At 38.1% G+C, this 18,469-nt stretch overlaps 1 long non-coding RNA gene across 1 annotated transcript; it reads left to right on the top strand.

Annotated features, from left to right (window-relative positions):
* Window positions 1-1,468: 1,468 nt before the first annotated feature.
* On the top strand, window positions 1,469-15,228 carry LOC109036186 (uncharacterized). The gene is made up of 3 exons (XR_011900519.1): window positions 1,469-12,294; window positions 12,876-13,112; window positions 14,198-15,228. It is a non-coding gene; the product is annotated as an uncharacterized lncRNA (long non-coding RNA).
* The last annotated feature ends 3,241 nt before the right edge of the window (window positions 15,229-18,469 follow it).

The raw sequence follows: 18,469 nt of genomic DNA, 5'->3' as shown, positions 1-18,469 counted from the left end.
ATCCATAATGAGAACGTTACTCTTTAATGATGTGACTTCTCTAACCACGTGAAAGTAATCATTCTTGTTCCATTAGACGTAAGGCGACTTGAGCCATAAGCAATTTACTTTTTTCAATGGCCTAGAACATGAAGGAGCAGCTATAAATTCAATAAAACCTTCAGTTTGGGTCGCGATCTAGCATTGATGATGGGCCGATGCTCGAAACGCGTCTGCAAAAAAGACTATTAAAACGTGCAAGTGAGTTACCCTTTTTAACTTTCTTAAACCTTCAGTTTCCTTTAACAAATATTTTCTATTTAAATATCTAACGAAATAAAAACTATGCCAACAAGCCAACAAACTTAAGACCCACATACAATTGTAAACATTAGCAACTTTGTACGGCATGCGAAAGTGTCATGTTACGCAAATACGACTTCGTGTAAGATCTACACGTTAAAGAATCAATCCTCAACTGAGGAATTCTTAAGGATGTGGTAAAATGTGACAGAATTTCGGAATTGATACACGGAAAATATTAAATTGCTGATTTTACAATTTTCTAGTTTAAAAAAAAGTAACTGGAATGTTTCAATGTAGATTTACAACAGAAAAATGCTACTTTAACCACCCCCGTGGGTAAATTAGCTTTCTGTTATTGTAAAATGTACATTTGAGGCATTGCAGTCACTTTTTTAAACAATTGAATTGTTAAATCAGCAGTCCGTTTTTATCCGTGTACCATTTTAACTTTCAAATATTACACGCGGTTGAATCGGAAGTCCGCTTAAAACCCCCCTCAATTAAAATCTTGCACAAAATTTCATTAAAGTCTTAAAAGAAGGACGCTCTTGAAAGGAAGAGCTGTATCGTTCGTCATGTTGCATTCAAGCACGTCCGAGAGTCATCAAGACTAAATTTATTCGCATTGGCCGCATTACTTTCACCTTTGGGCCAGTTCAATACTAGGCCACATTTGCGGATATGCTGGACAGAAGTGGACGCTTATGCCTCGCCTCACAATACATCTTTGTCTCCCACACCGTTTATATTCTATTTAAGCTCAGGAATTCCGGTGCACATTTTACATCATGCATAGCATGGACGATAATTATTTCGAGTGGACGAATGTGTTAGAGGGTATTCTACGTATATGATTTTTTGTGCGAAATAGTTCCTTTTTGCATAAATACATATACAACACTATGCTCAGAGGGCTGATCATTTCAGCGAGTTGGATTTGAAAGTTACTGTTCATCATTATTGATTTTTGTGCAAATAGGAATTATGTGCATATGATACTGTGCAATACCTCTGGTGTGAAATAGTTGCTTCAAGCGCCGCGCCGTGGTGCGCTGCGGCGCGGCGGGCGGGCAGCCAGCGCGAACCGCGCATTGGCGCCTACAAACCTAACAGGGATACTTCACGCATTGCGCAATGCGTGAAGTATCCCTGTTAGGTTTGTAGGCGCTAGTGCGCCGCCGCTCCGCTTTGTGTTAGGCTCTAGTATTTAATCCTCGTGGAGTCAGCGTTTTTTCATCTCATGACTTTGAATGTTTGCACCCTCTGTATGGATTATTCTCATTTTAATTGATGAAAAAAAATATGTAGCGACGGAAAATATAATGTGTGTTTTGTGAATATTAAGGTGATTCCGTACAAACTTAAGGATTTACAAGGCACACGAATTTCTACACAATTTCTTATAGCTTTTTATAGCCGATGGCGAAAAAGCAATAGCCAGGCGATAAAGTGTAAAGCCTGGCGATAAAGTGTAAAGCCCGGTGACAGGAGCTATAGCCCGGCTGTATAATTTTTTATCGCTTCGCGTATAGCCCTACAGCCAGCTATATGATTTTCTATCGCCTTCTTTCAGTCGGCTATGAGAACTCCTATGGTATTTTGAAACGCAGCTCCTAATGGCCAATTTTTACCAAGATCAGCTTTGACAGCTTTTACTTTTTGACTTTTTCTCTTCTCTCAACTCATGGTCGTAATTTGTGTCATTTAATGAAGCTCCTTCAAGCAGTGAGTTAATGGTCATTGATTTAAATTAAATTAATCAGTATCTAGCAATGCCAGTCTATTTTTTAACAAAGCAGTGTCTTAATATTTTTTTCTTTTGAGACGTCAGTCCAGTTTTTCATCACTTTGAAGAGGTTTGAACATTAGCCTGATAGTAAAAAAGTATAGTATTATAGTGAAGTAGACTGCTTTACTCTGTAGTGATATATATTTTGTGATTTTTTCACTTGAGTTCCTTAATGCAATTTATCAACTTAGTTCGTGGTTTTTCTTTTTTCGCTGTATTTTGCAGCTATATTTATATTAGCTCTGTTTTTGCTACATTTATATTAGCTGTTTTGCTTCATTTATATTGGCTCTGTTTTTGCTATATTTCACTTTATTTTTGGCAGTCATTCCTATTTTAATAAACATTAAACTGTTTGAACTTTAGATTGATAGTATGTTATTTGAGCCAAGTAGGCTATATTACTACGTAGCAGTACTTTGTTCACAAGTTCACTTATAATTTGAACATTTTGGTTTTGCCCTCCTAATAAATGCGAAATCTAGTTAGATATTGTAGTATCTCGTGTGATTTTTTTTTTGTGTTCATTATGATATATCAACGGGTTTCAAGCTGGCGTTGACTAATCTCTATAAAATTCATCATTTCAGGGAGTTTGATTCACAAACTAGTATGTGAAACATACATGCCAACCAAAAGATGTAATGTCAAGCTAGGAGCTTTTGCCAAAAATGTATGGTTCTTTTAGGTAATAATGATCAAACTAATGATCTCGTTTTAACCTCAGGAGTCAGGACTGCCAAGTAATGTTTTTATCATAATCATAATTTCACAATTTCCGGGGAAATTGTGCGTGTACTATTGCATTATTTATTACACTATTTTTCTCCTATTAGAATTTTCTAAGTAAAACGTTATGTATTCTAATTTTGTTACAGAACCAGCACTTAAGCACAAAAGATCAGTTAAGAGGTTTTCAGGACAGTAAGGCGCTTTAAGTGGAGTTTTTGAAGTAACTGAGATATTCATCAGAAGAAGTCTGAGAACATCCTCTCCCTGCTGATAGAACCCTTCGACGAAGGATTGAACATTTAAAATTTGAGAGTGGAATATTACACGAAGTAATTGATATTATGGGGACAAAAGTGGAAACGATGAAGGAAATAGAACGAGATTGCGTCCTCATTTTGGACGAAATGTCCATTACAGGTAACAAAGAGTATGATGTTTCGACTGGCTCCTTCCTTGGTCAGGTTACTCTCCCTAAGCACAGTGGCATAGCAACACACGCTCTAACTTTTATGATAGCCGGTATTAATAGTAGGTGGGAACAAACAGTAGCTTACTATTATACCGGTATGACTCAACTGACGGAACAGTATTGAAAGATATTGTGCTGGAGTTGATAAGCCTGTGTGAGAAGAAGAAGCTTAAGGTTAGAGCTGTAACTTCTGACCAAGGAGGGGTCAATCAAGCATTATGGAGTGCATTCGAAATCCAATGTACAAGGGATCCTAAAACAAAAGAGGTGCAAGTGCAAAATAGCATTCCACATCCTAATGATGAAAATTGAAAACTATTTGTTATTGCGGATGTTCCACATTTATTTAAAAATTTCCGAGGTATGCTGATATCACACAAAATCATTGCGTTCAGTGAAGAGAGAGAAAAGGAAAACAACTTGCCCTGTAACAAAGCAAATTTACAGCATATTTTTGACCTTTGTGAATATCAGGCTGATAAAGAGCTCAAATTGGCCCCAAAATTGAAGCGAGCTTTCCTCGAGCCTTCACATTTTCAAAAGATGAGTGTTTATGAGGCATATCAAGTTTTGAATGCACAGGTTGATAGTGCCTTAGAGTTTCTGGTCTAAGAGAAAGGAGAGGAGAGGGACATGTTGACAACAGCTTGGCTACTGCGGCAGGTGTTCAGATGGTTCGAGTTGATGACCTCTCGTCACCCTAAATTGGCCTTAAGCCTTGCAAATTTAGAGGTGTATAACGAAGCTATTCTATTTTTAAGGAATATGATCAAGCTTGTGCAGACGCTGAAATTCGGAGAGAAGTTAGACGAGACCTGGAAGCCAGTGCAAGCAGGTATAATTTTGACAACCACATCTACACTTCAATTACAGGAGATTCTACTGTGCGAAGTGGGGTATGATTTCCTCCTCACAAGCAGATTTTCGCAAGATTGTCTTGAAAACTTATTTTCTGTGCTGCGTGAAAGGCAAAGGAAACCTTCTTGCCTGCAATTCAAACGTCATTTAAAAATGATAACAGTTGCTCAATATATAACACCTGTCTCAAAATCTAGTTATCAAGAGGATGACAGAGAATTCCTAGGAGACTTCTTCGAAAATAAGAGTAAAGAACTTGAGAAAGAAGAGAAAGAGGAAGAGAAGGAGATTCTTAGACTCAAAGAATAATTTCAGGAAAATATGTCAAACTCGATGTTGCTGAAGAGAACAGCTTGTATAATTTTGCAGGATACATCATTCACTCAGTCAAGAATAACGCTAAAGTTTGTGATGAGTGCTTGAAAGGTGTCATTTGCAATGATGATGACAGGAAGGGTCTTCCATCTCACAGCAAACTTTTGGAGTTAAGAGAATACAAAAAAGGAGCACTGATTGCAGTAAATCAGAGATGTTTTGAGATGTTCCAGACTCTTGAAAAAAAAATTTAGGCAGTCTCAACTTTTGTTCGATGACATCCCAAAGTTGAAGAAAGTCCTTGATTCTGTACTTCTCAAGGAGGTAGAAAGTTTTAGTTTCCCAATTTGTCATAAAATTAAAAGTAAAATTGTGAACAGATACTTAAAAGCCAGGCTCATGATTTACGCCCAGTTTCAGGCAGCAAAAGCGACATCATCAAGACTCTCTTGAGGCAAGTTCGTAAAGAGGAGAGGGAAGTTAAGACAGTACGAACAAAATCCAGGCAAAAAGCCCCTCGTAAGCCAAGTGCAAGTTGGCAGCCAAGAGCTAATCGTAAGTCAGCAGTGAAAACTACTGTCCGCAAAGGTAGACCATCTAAGTCACAGCAAGGCGTGAAGCAAAACACCAAAAAATCTTGAGCTGCATTTATCATCCAAACTCACGAAATTTACTTACCATCTTTTCCTTTTTACTTGCTTGCGGGGACGTTGGGGAATTTTTCCAGATCCCTTGGATTCAGAGGCAATTTTAAATTCCATTCTGCAACCAGTTTCCCTGATAATTAAGTGAACCACATCGGGAAACCTGAAATAGTAGCATAGAGACATTAAAAAGGTAAACCAATTTTGTAATTATTGTAAGTTTTAGTTGCTTGTTGTAGGACCTACAGTGCAATAACAAGCTAAAGCAGTGAAACTGCATAATAGATATGTCTTGATTGTTACCTATTATATTTTTAAGGTAGAGCTTTTTTGGGAGATAGAGGCGCAGTCCACCTCGTTTCCCAAGCTCTCATTTCCTGCCTTACATACTTGTGTTCAATAGGAAATTTTTTGTAGAATTCGTTAAAATATTGGAGCACGTCATTTGTTATTTTGATGGTAATTTTTAAGATTTTCAGGCTTGCATTTTAGTCCCTCCTTGCATTTCAAAACTGATGTCTACTAGGAATGAAGTTTTTGCATACCTACTAACATGTTTGGAGTATTGCCCAATTTTTGGGCTTAGAAACTCTTGTCTTTCTTATTTCTTCCTAGCAGTAAACACCATTCTAGCATTATGACCTTGTTTGAAAACAAGCCTTTCTTTAAGGACTATAATTTCTTTTTGTAGATGACCATCTATAATTGCATCGATCACTGGTAACAATTTTATAATTGGGCGTCAAAAATATCATGTTTCTAATTTTACAGAGACCAATCTTTTTTGTAGCCCAACATCTACAATTATATAGATGATTGTCAACAATTTTATGAGCCGTATCTTTTAATTACACAGGTTTAATTTTGGTCGTCGACGCTTAGGCAAGGAGAAAAAAAAAATGTGAGTAGTAGTAAATAACGCCAGTCGACGGAGAAAATACTTAGGGACATTGCCTCCGGTGAACGGTCCTTTTATGGGGTTCGGATGCAACATCTGTCTGTCAAGTCAGGATGATGATGATCAGTTTTTATTTTAATTTCTTTTTATTTGTAATTCTTTTTGCAGTTGATAATGTTGCCGTAAGGTACAGAAATGTCGTGCCTTTATGTTGTAATTTTTTGGCTTTTTTCCGCTTTTTCCTGTGTTTTCTATTTTGTCGTTTCCGTTTCGGGCTGCTTTTAAATACGCTTCATTCTACACTAAATAAACGTACAAATATGCCGCCATTCCAAGACGAATAGAGTTGGATATCGATAGAAGTATACTAAACTTGTTTTTTGCTCGTTCCAGGCAATCACAACTATTATGGCGCGGGCGAGGTGAAAACTTAATCCGACAACATTCTACTACATCGCTAACAGAAGTTCTCTATGGCACCCGGCAATTTTCTCTGAATTCTTTGAAGGAACGGAATACAAACTGGTCCGACACCTAATTTCGCAGAAACATTCGCTGTACTCCCCGGTTGACCCTGGCTTCCTAGTCAGATTCGGCAGAGGCCGCTTAAAACAACGAGTCCAACAAGCACGCGCAAGAGGAGAGTTATCGGTGGATGAACTTTACAAAGGTGTAGGCAAGCTAAAAGTAATCAGCGAGGACGAAACTCCACCGCTACAAGATACAACAGATAATGATAACTCAGACATCATTCTTACGGCGCCACCAAGGGGAGACAAACCAGCTGCGGCGTCAACGCCTCTTAAGAAGAAACCAACAACGAAGGAACCAACCGGAGAGGAAGCAGTAGGTAAGAAAACGTCTTCTCTTATAATGAAGTCATAATAAGACTACGAGATATAGTAAACACATTACAGAAGAAATTTTTATGAAGGGAGGGAAACATATATCCTGCCGCCATTCACGAATATTATTAACATTTAGGAACAAAACATATTTTGACAGATATAAAAGTTTTAATAACGGAATCCATTTTGAAAATGACAATCGACATTAATATGAATCATTGTCAACGAATTTATAGACGCCTCAATTTAAATTTGTGGTTCACTGTCCATTATGTTACCCCTGTCCAAAATGTGTATTAGAATATTTTTTATAAATTGATATCTATCCCTCCGATCCATGATAATGACCCAACTCATTTTACAAACTGGGGGAAAATAGTCTATGATCTCAAATAATAATTCTCCTTGTTCTCATGTTTCAGACGTAACCGTGTTGGTTCGACGTAAAATGTTCTTTTCAGTTTTTTTATAAATGGCCAGCTCGAAAGGCAGATTATATGCATGCGACAGGTACAGAAATTTTTCCCATTAAATTTTGTGACACGAGCTGGGTTGAAAATCAACCCGTGATCAAACGATCTATTGAGGTAATCCCCCACCTGAAAACATTTTGTTCTTAAACTGAAGCAGATAAATTATACACCGAAAATAGCAAATTGAACGAAGTAAAAAAAAAATTATCCAATCCCTTTCTAGTACCTACTTTGAATTTTCTCTTATCTGTCTCTGTAGAGTTAGAGCCATTTTTTACCTCCTTTCAGTCAGAAGCTCCTCTGTTTCCCTTTTCTTTTTTTTTTTTTCCTTTTTCTGGTGGGTTGCCCCATGCACTGCGACCGTTTCCCTTACTGTATCAAGAATTAATCTCACTTCTTCAGACCATAGCCTGTAGATTTGTTAAGAAAGAAGTTTTAGGCAAGGCGAACACAGCAAAAAAATTAGTTTCTATTGACTTTTAAAAAAAATGAAAATCTCCTGCCTGCAACAAAAGTTGATATTGGACATGGGGCAAAGATGTGTTGCAAAACACTGAAGGAAAAAGATGTGTTAATTTTTAGAAACCAAAGTCGCTCCTTTCTCATCCATTGTTTCACTAAGCTAGTTGACGTAAGTCCATTAAAGTACAATATCACAAGAGGTGTATCATGTATTTCACCCCTTGTCATGTCCAGTTCCACACTCAGTCTGTTACGGTTAGAGGTGGCTTTAGAGGAGTTTATTAATCGGAAGCAGATGGTAGGTTAATGTGGCTCACATTGTTAAGAAGAAGTACATTCACCTTTGTGAGAAAGGTATAGAAGAAATTAAAAAATGGAATGTACGTACACGCTTAGATGTATCCCTTTTTGGTCTCTGTAAGAAGTACAACATTGTAGAGCCCCACTTTTTAAACTAGGTGATGTAATATTAACTCATACTAATCAGTGTAATCGCTATCGAAGAATTGCGATACGTCGCGAAAAGGTACTTAAAAAGTACTTAATTTTTCCCCAAGGTGAGGTACTTAAATTTTTCCTCAAGTACCTGAAAAATACTTAAAAAGTACTTAATTTATTTTCGTTGACCTCAGTAGACACCCTGAACTGCACTCGCGCCCTGTCCTGTTCCCAGCCTCTCAGTTGACAGGGAGGTCAGTGAATTAAGATCAGTCCCACTTACGTCAGAGGCACGTAAGTCAGTGAACTGAGGTCAGTTCCTCTTACGTCAGAGGCACGCAGGCCAGTGAACTGAGGTCAGTCCCACTTACATCAGAGGCACTTGCCTTTGGAACAGACCTAACACTGATCTAGCAGATCAGCGCCCGGGAGCACTGACATCAGTGTTTAGGTCTGTTCCAAAGGCAAGTGCTCCTGATCTGAGCACTTGCCATTTTTACCAGGGAATTTCTCAGCGAAGCTGACCAGGGGACAGCACGCCTTCACAGTTTTTGCGCAGATTAAAAGCCTTGGCCAGTACCACGAAAGTAGACGAACAGCTTGTGAAAACTCTTTATGGCTGCAACGTCTACCCCGCCAAGCGCGAGCCATCTTGCAGACCCATTCGCAAGACACGTCTATTGATGAACCGGACAAAATTGCCGATCGAGTCCTGGAAATCGTCCCGGCCCCAGCTGCCTGCGCCGCTACTGCATGCACCACCCGAGCCTCAAGCTTCCACACTCGAGAAAATGCTCCTAGCCCTAGCAGAGACTCGACCAGTTTGAAGTGACGCAGAAGTTGCACCGCGACCTGTGCCACTCACGGTCACGCCCGTGCTTTGTTTTTGTCAACATGGAACTTCTGCAACTTGAATGAACACTTTCAAAGTTATTGAAAATTAAGTTCAGCGGTTGAAAGTTATTTTGTGTATTCAATCTTACAAATCTCTGCTTTTTGCTAGCAAATGCTGTAAAATTCTACATGAAGACAGTGGTACGTCCTGCATTCACACAATTCTGTCATGGATTAAATGTCTTTGGGTTTCTCTCAACTTTGAAGAAGCATGTATGTTATTTGAACAATATTTCCTTGAATGTAAGGAAGTTTTGACGTACTACTCGCAAAATTAGCTGTTTTTCAAAATGTTGCTAGTTTAATTCAACCTTTTTTCAGAATGTCTCAAGCAGATAAACCCATGGCACCCTTTCTTTACAGTTCTCTTTTAAACTTTATGTATGAGCTTTTAAGGCCTGTTGTGAAAGATGATACGTTAATATTTTGCCTATTTTGTTTTATCAAATCCATTCTAATTTTGTTAGTCCTTTTTTTTCTACAGGTGTTGTGCGTACGGTTTGGAAAAGTCGATGTACCGACTATGAGGAGCAGGTTGAAAAAACATGGAAGCAATTTTTAATAGACTGCAACCCTACCCATGCGGAAAAGACTGAATGAGATCGGCATTTACTTTTAAAAAAGAGACTAATTTTATTTTCTTATTTATTACCTTCTTTCCTTTTCATTTTACTTCTGAGGACTGATTTACTACAGCCGCTTAGAAACTACTGTTTCTTTGTCTAATTTAATTGCTTCTAATAGTCATAACATGATCATTAAAAGATAGCATGATAAGTTGGAGAAAATGAAAGAATCCTAAAAGCTGATTGATATCGATTTGAAAGAAAAGGAAAACTTGATCCCAAGTGATCAAATTAAATTATGCCATGAGGTACAAAACTGTGCATGAAGTCCTGGATGAGAGTATGAGGGTCAAAAGGCCAGACTCTACGCATGGTGATAAGATACCTAGAAAGAGCAACGCGCAGAGATCCGTGATGTGACAAAAAAAGATTTTGAGAGCATTGAGTGCTACGTGGCGGGCACACAACATATTTAATGAAGATTCCCACTGCCGAGAAATGATTCAGTCGGGTTTGCCCAAAACCGCACACCCATCGCGAATCCAGCCCTAAACTGCACAGTATGGCACAGCCCAAAACAGCACATATTTTTGGCGGACAAAACCGCACACATAGCGTAACAACGTACATGCGAATTTAAACGCATGCTTTTACTGCAATAATTTGGCAACATGGGGTCGCGAGGTCAGTACGGAGATGATGGGAAAAATTGAGTTGTTACGCAAGTATGTGTACATTATCGCATATTTTCGATGAGGATCGGGAGACACCGAACCTTCCAAGTTGACACCTGCAGCATTTGTATCAGTGTTCGGTCGCAGGTCGTGCGGACTTACTCAGAATGGATGACTTCAAAGTGATTGAATCTAATAAGGACGGAAAGCTTGTTGTGTTTGATAATTTTAAATATCGGCTAATTCGGAAGTCAAAGTCTGGAATTATAGATTAGCGATGTATCGAAAAGAAATGTTGTGCGATCATTGTGTGCGGTTTAGGGGCTCTAGTTTTCAGGTACGATATTTCGATCCGTACGGTTTTGGGTCGTCCCCGATTCAGTTACACATAAAAATTAAGGTTTCTTGATTCTGATGAAGCAGGGTGGCGCTTGTAAACAAATTTTATTGCAGAACCCACTCCCCCCTAGTAGCATTTTTCAACGGAAAAATCGCGATTAGTTGCGATTTTGTCGGCGATAAAATCGCTAAGATCATCAACATCTCAGAGATTATCTTCGATCTTGTTGCAATAAAATCGCGATTTTATCGCTCGGCAACTTATAGCAATATTATCGCAACAAAAATCGCGATATATGGCGATTTAATCTCGATTTAATCGACGAAAATTGATCGCGATTTTATTAAACAAAAAATTGCGATGCATAGCAATTTAATCGCACTAAGTCGCAATTTTTATTCGATAATATTGCGATAAATTGGCACCGATATAATCGCGATAATCAACCGATAAAATCGCTATTCATCGCGATCGCTGCTACTTGGGTCTGCTTCCCAAATGGTTTATAATTTGAAATTTTTCCTCTGAGCAGTTAGATGAATAATTTATGAAATATGTAACTAGTCAAAACTTTCAATCATAAGGATTTTCGTTTTCCCAAAAAATCAGTGTGGACTGTGGGCGCGATCTAACCAATGGAAAATCTTGTATTATTTTAATCTCATCATTAGTATTGCTAGCTAAATGTCTTCAGCCAATCGTTACTTTGTCAGGAATGCTGATCAGTCTCAAGCAATGCAAATGCAGGTTATTCAATTTTTTTCATTAAAACATAGATTCAAGATCTTCCGATTTTTCATTCTGAATGAGCCACATCTTATTTTTGACACTCTGCTAACAGTGAGAGTTATTTTATTTCGCTGTAATTGTTCCGCGACTTAATGTGTTGGGCTTTTTGTTCATATTCCAGACGAGTGGTCGCTTGCAGCAGTATTCTGAAGAAGGGCAAGAGAGCGCTCCGACGTAGAGAACAGCGCAGACCAAGAAACTTTGGGGAGGGGAAAAAGGCAGAAGAGGAAGAAAGCATTTACCTCAGAGGATTAGGGAAAGGACGATGAGGAAGAACGACTTAAACGACCAAGAATTCAAGACGAAAATGATTCTGATGATGAAGATTCTGACGAGACACAGTTTGATGTCTCTGCCCTCGAGTGGTGTAAAAGTAGTACGGCGCAGCCACGCAACAAAAATCCATTTAGAGTACCCTCGCCGATTCTAAAAAACTCCAACAATCCTAATGATCGTTTAGAAAGAGACAGCTTCCCGTTTGCATGCTCCACTCAGAGCAAAAAGAAACTGGACAGACTTGGCCAAGTGAGGGCGAACACCTCCGCAACTTTAAGAGAGGCAACTCATCAGCAGCACAGGGCTAACTCCCCCGTAACTTCAAGGGCGGCAACTTATCAGCAACACAGGGCTAACATCCCCGTAACTTCAAAGGCGGCAACTGATCAGTAGCGCAGAACTAACACCCCTGCAAATTCAAGAGAGACAACGCATCAGCTGTAAAACTCATCAAGACCACCCCTCGCCTCACTGACATTGCATAACAACAGCGGCAGCAACAACACTCTTCTTGAAATAAGCAAGAAGTTAGACCGAATCGAAGGTAAGAATGGCTTAAACCATTTGTGTTCAATGTATTTAGTTTAATTCAATCTTTTTTTAGGTCTCAATTACTTCGCATGTTTCTTGAATTGTTTGGGTATGTTTGTGTCAGGTCGCAATTTGAATTTGAAGAATTCGGAGGTGCAAGCTCTAATATTTTTCTCGAATGTTCATTCATTCTTAAAAGTTTACCTAACAGCACAGTGCGCAAAAATTGTCGGGGCGCCCAGTAGGAAACTCAATATTTAACACTCCAAAGGGCCCACTAGGTTTTCTCAGAGCTGATACAGAATCGGACTGGCTTTAAGTGACTTTGTGTATAAGCTGACCCAAAAAACTTCCCACTCCAAAAGTTAATTAAGTCCATGAATTGTGGTGTGATCGGATAGAAATTTGCAAATTCTCACCTGTAACAGTGGGCATAGAGCCGAGACTGATTGCTGGAGATACCAAGTCTAACATGACCGCGAAAACTTAACACGTAAGAAGGTATTGTACAGCTACTGATCAGGAAATAATTTCTCTTGAGAATTAGGATAGACTTAGGTAAATAAATATACACATTTATTCTCTCTGATGCAGAAACAACATTGCTGAGAAGGAGAACAAGGGTGATAAGAAGACCTAATAGAGGGGTTACCAACGGCAGTTCCCGAACAACGCAAATAGTCACGGCTGCAGTTGACAGCAATAAAAATGCCTCTCGAGGAGCATCTCGCAGAGGGCGTCAAGCCAGAGGTCGTAGGGCTCAAACTCATAGCTTAGACCTTGTAAATAATATCAATGCATACGATTTGGAAGATGACAGTCCTCGTATCGGTAAGTATTGTTTTTAATTTTGGAGTGTGATGAAGAATTTTAATAAGTGATTACATTCATGGCTTGCATAGCAGTGATAATGGAAACGGGGCTGTCTGTTTCTCAATAGAATCCTGGAAGTTCTGATTTGTTAAAAATCAATTTTTTTTCCTCAACTGAATTTTCATAATCCACCAGAGTAATTTCTATTTAGTGTGACCTCCATGAAGAGTTCGCCTTTGTGTAACCCTTCATCCTTCAAATTAGGCTTTTAATCTTAGGTTTTTTTTTATAAACTTAAAAATACTTGGTTTTAATATGTTTCATTGGTTTCTCAAAACATCTTAGCTTTTCTCCTTCATCTCTTGAGGTCTTTGTGAGCCACGAAGATAATTAGATTACCAGGTACAAGCAAAAACAATTAATCACATCACATCATTTGTTTTATTGGACTTTCAAACACCTGATGTTTCATGGCTCGTCACTCAATAAGTTTTTGTTGTGATCAGTAACCAAGTATCCAAAATCATTGCTGTCAATTAAACATGAGGAAAAAATTGACAGAAATAACGTGATCAAAGGAAAATTAAAAATAAAAAAAATAAGACATCGAGCACCCCTTTTTAAAAAATAAAATGAAATAGATGCAATAACTCACTGTATTTTTTTTTCGCTTGTCTTTGAATTGTGTGAATTTAAGTTTTCTATTAATACTTTTCAATAGATAGATATGGTGAGGATACTACATTCTACACATCATTTGCGAGAATTGGCAATTTTAAAAGGAGGAATAGCGACCATGTTTATTGATTTATTATGAATCCTTTGGTCATTAAATGGTGCCAATAACTCCCTAGACTGTCATTTTAAGTCAAATGATGTAATTTTTCAAGTAGTTAGCCGAAGGCGGTGCTATGGAAGCCACTGGATCATATTAACAACTTACATACAAATGACACTCAGATTTTACTGTAATTAATGAATCATGTGTAATTTACATATTTCAGTCCCTCTGAAAAGTCAGTTTACTATTTTAGTTAGCTCCTTCTCAAGTCAGTCTGCTTGAAGATTTTCAATTAATTAATAATGTTGCATCTTTGTTACAGCTGCTGTTCATAATCAAATGACCCGGTGGATCAACAGAGGAGGATATGATCTGAATGACCCAACTGACAGTTCAAGCGAGTCAGATGAGGAAGAAGGTATTAGTTGTTCATGTTTATGTTTACATAAAATATGTAACGTTTCAGCTCCAAATATGCACATTTCAATGGATGTCAAAAAAAAAAAACATTAGCATCACTGCTGGAAGGAAAAGATAGACAACATTCTCTCCCTTGTGTCTCGTGAATGTTAAAACCAGGTTGCGTTGAGAAGTTGTAACTTTGAAATTAAGGAAGATGAAATAGATTCATTAATTTTAGGCTCATTCGAAGAAATGATGAGGAGGAAGTGAAGTCAGTTCACTCTTTCTAGTTTAGTTTGTATGCAATATATTCATCTGAATGACCACTGTTGAAATACGGATGTCTTTAAGCTGTTGCAAATCATCTTTCATGTTTTATTTTTCATCGGAAAAAAAAAACTTAAACAGCAATTAATTTAAATTTTTTTCACTCATTTCAAAGAATTCAAATGCTTTCAAGGAGATATTTTGGTGATTTTACCTTTCTGTACAAATAAGGAAATCTGAGATGAGAATGTATCATTGGACTTATGAATATTTTTATTATTTCATTTCTCTCCAATCTCTTATTGCTACTTTGCAAAAGAACCTGATGATGTGTTTATTATGCAGCAAGGGAACAATATGATGTAAAATCTGTTTACAAGCAGTAACACATGTCCAGATTTGAGAGTTGTTTTTGTCCGATTTTAATCAATTTTTTCCTTCAAATACATTTTAGATCAATTTTTTCGTTGTATCAAGCTTTAAATTTTTATTGTTCGAAAGTAATGAAGATTTCTTCTTCTTTTCCAGCATGGCAGAGAATGGTAGCAGATGAGAAAATGCACTTCACCAAGCGGCAGTCGAAGAAGCAACATAGTCTTCTGAAAATGGCAGTGTCCGTAGGGAATAAAACCAAAGTCTACCAGAACAGAAAAGAAATCTGTGTATCCTGCCAGCAAGAAGAATTTGTATTAAAACAATGAACGAAACTAAAAAAAACTAAAAAACAGCGAACCGATTAAATCAACTAAGGCTAAAATCAACTTAAAAACTCAATTCGCTTACGTATCTAATTGCCACCAGACTAGTTTCGGGAGCTTTCATCCATCTCCCATCTTCAGTGGTTGTTGACTGATTCGGAATTCGTGGTCGCATTGCACGCATGTGACTGAACTTTGGACTCCAATGCTCGGAACAGGATGTTGTCTAGTCCATCCAAATCCTCATTTAAAACGTTCGCGCGGTGTTTAAAAATATATAACTTCTCTGCTGTGTTTAGTTGACTGACTTTGGTGACTGATTTGAGTAATTCAGGTTTTAAATCTATGCTGTGTTTTGCCTCCCAAAAATGCTTTGCCACTGCTGATTTTGTTGTTTCTTCGTTTTTTATGTTCCTAGCGTGCTCTTTTGCTCTTGTTTCGATATCTCTTTTCGTTTGTCCGATGTACACTTTCTCGCATCCAGAACAATTTATTTTATAAATTCCCGATTTTTTTAAAACGGGTGTCTCATCTTTTAAATTCCTCATTCCAATATTTCTAAGGTTGTATTTATTTTTGGGAGCTACGCATAGACCATAATTTTTAAAAACTTTTTTCAGGTCTGAATAGATTGCAGGATGATAGTTTACTGAAACCCATTTTCTTTCTTCACAATCCTTTTGAAGGGTGGTAATATTCCTGATTCGTTGTTTGTATTTTGCTGTGTTAATCATCCTATTGATTTCTGATGCCTCAAACCCATTTTTTTGCCCTATTTCAATAATTCTTGTCCTTTCCCTATTCAGTCTTCCTGGTATTTGTATATTCTGCTGACCCCTGCGGGCACGCCATTTTCTGTTCAAATTGTATACTGACCGGTATAAAACCAGCAAAGTACACTTATACCGTTGCAGATGGCACAATCGCCACCCATCATTCCTACTTTGTGCCCGTCAAGTGTCCTCTTTGCAGAGCCATTATTGGCTCATTATACAAAGAGGCCAACTGAGCTGCAATTTTCTCTCTCATTAATTTCACTCTCATTAATTTTCACTCTCATTTACACTCTCATTAATATCTTTACAGACTATTAAATCTTGATGGGAGTTCAAAGGTCTTTAGTGTATGTTGTCCATATGTGTACTTTGATGGTTTTATACTGTCCAGTATTCAAAAAAACGATGTTTTCTTTAAAACTAAGTCTCGAGTCTAAATTCACTCCTAACTATCTAGCGCTTGTCAATGTCGTCACATAGCTCTCTAATTGAGTGTTATGGAGCTCTTCATTTTTATACCGGTCTGTTTCTAATTGTTCAAGTACGTTTCATTTTTTGCCTTTATCACACTCTGTAATTAGGTTTACTTTGCACTTATCTGGTTTGCAATTAGAGTCCCTCAAATGGTCTGTTATTGAGGAATGATTTTTTGTATTATTTTTTGCATTATTTTTGTGTTCTTGAAATCTTTTTTGTACATCTTTTTATCTGGTTTGCAATTAGAGTCCCTCAAATGGTCTGTTATTGAGGAATGATTTTTTGTGTTATTTTTTGCATTATTCTTGTGTTCTTGAAATCTTTTTATCTGGTTTGCAATTAGAGTCCCTCAAATGGTCTGATATTGAGGAATGATTTTTTGTAATATTTATTGCATTATTTTTATGTTCTTGAAATCTTTTCTGTACATTTTTTTTGTTTTTTGCATTGTGCCATATGTTACAATCTAGAAATAGAAGTGTCTTTGCTTCTTTCTGCTAAGGCAGTATCATCTGCAAAAGTGCTGATAAAGCCCCTGTTTGGTTTTGGGCCGTCGCTAGTTAGATGATGAGTGTCACCTACCTCAATCACAAATGTTGTTATAATGACTTTCTTGTAATGAATGAAAGACTTTTTTGTGAGCTTTTATTAAAAATATTTTGTTATTTTCTTAATAGTGTCGTCTTCCTTACTATAATCGCCAAATTTGATTTTCCTGGATGCGTCAACAAAAGTTACTGTTTTATGTGGTGAGTGAGGGGTCTGAGGTTGAGTGGCAACCGGTGCTGAATTTTCAATGCTGAATTTTTCAGTGCTGAATTTTTCAAGTGCTGAATTTTTCAGGTGCTGAATTTTCAATGCTGAATTTTTCAGTGCTGAATTTTTCAGGTGCTGAATTTTCAATGCTGAATTTTTCAAGTGCTGAATTTTCAAGTGTTGAATTTTCAAACTGTTGGATTTTTCAGTGCTGAATTTTTCAAAGTGCTGAATTTTTCAAGGTCACAACAGTCAGTGATACATTGTAAAGTGCTTATTTTCAAAAGTGATTAATTTTAAAAAGTGTTGCCGAGTTCCCAGTATGTTAAAAAAGATAGTTGGGGGTGGGTGTTGATCAGCGTTTGTGTGGATACAGCCATATAGGATATATAGAGATTTTGGTTCCGGCCGCTAGACGTCGTTGTCGTATTTCAAATATGTGAAACGTAATAATTACTTTTCAATTCGTTGGATGTAATATCCGAGACACTTGTAATTACCACATTCCTTAATACTCCGGAAGTGGGATCGAATCAACATAACCCCTTCACATTTTCATATTAACAAAAACTAATTTCAGCCACTATTTTCTGGCGTCGCCAAGGAGAAATGGATATAACGCTGTATAGTACGTTCTGACAATGATAACGAAATTGGGGGTTGGACTGTTTGATGTGCGTATGAAATGCTGCCTGCAACTCTTTCCGTGCTTGAGCAGCTACACGGGTGTTTGGGGGCGTCGACCTACTTGGGGAAGTAGGCTTCGCCCCCCGCGCCGTCGCGGCACCCACCCCCAATTAAAGTATGGTTCCACTTCTAGGGGTGATGATCAGCATTCGCACGGATGCAGACACGCGCGGCGCGCTCTCGCGTCACCACCCCCCCCATCCAATGTTTGTACTATTTTTCCTATATGGCTGTATCCGTACGAATACTGATACCACCCCCCCTCCGTTCCCAGTTTGTACGATTTTATCGAGGGGGACTTTGAGGGATCCCCGTCCCCGAGACACCACTGTCACCATAAAAAACCCCCGGCAGTTCTCGTACACTCCCGGGAAACGTCTTACAAACTCCAAATTTCGCCGAGTTGGGAGACTCGTATCGCCCTACGCGCAGAGGAACGGGGTCCGATAGGCCCCGTAATTACCGGTAGGGTGATTGTTCGCGCGCGATACTCCCGTGAGACGTTCCACGTACCCCTGCCTCTACCATATA

Source organism: Bemisia tabaci, chromosome 9, assembly GCF_918797505.1.
Source record: "Bemisia tabaci chromosome 9, PGI_BMITA_v3".
NCBI lineage: Eukaryota > Metazoa > Arthropoda > Insecta > Hemiptera > Aleyrodidae > Bemisia > Bemisia tabaci.
This window is presented reverse-complemented; position numbering and strand designations above follow the sequence as displayed.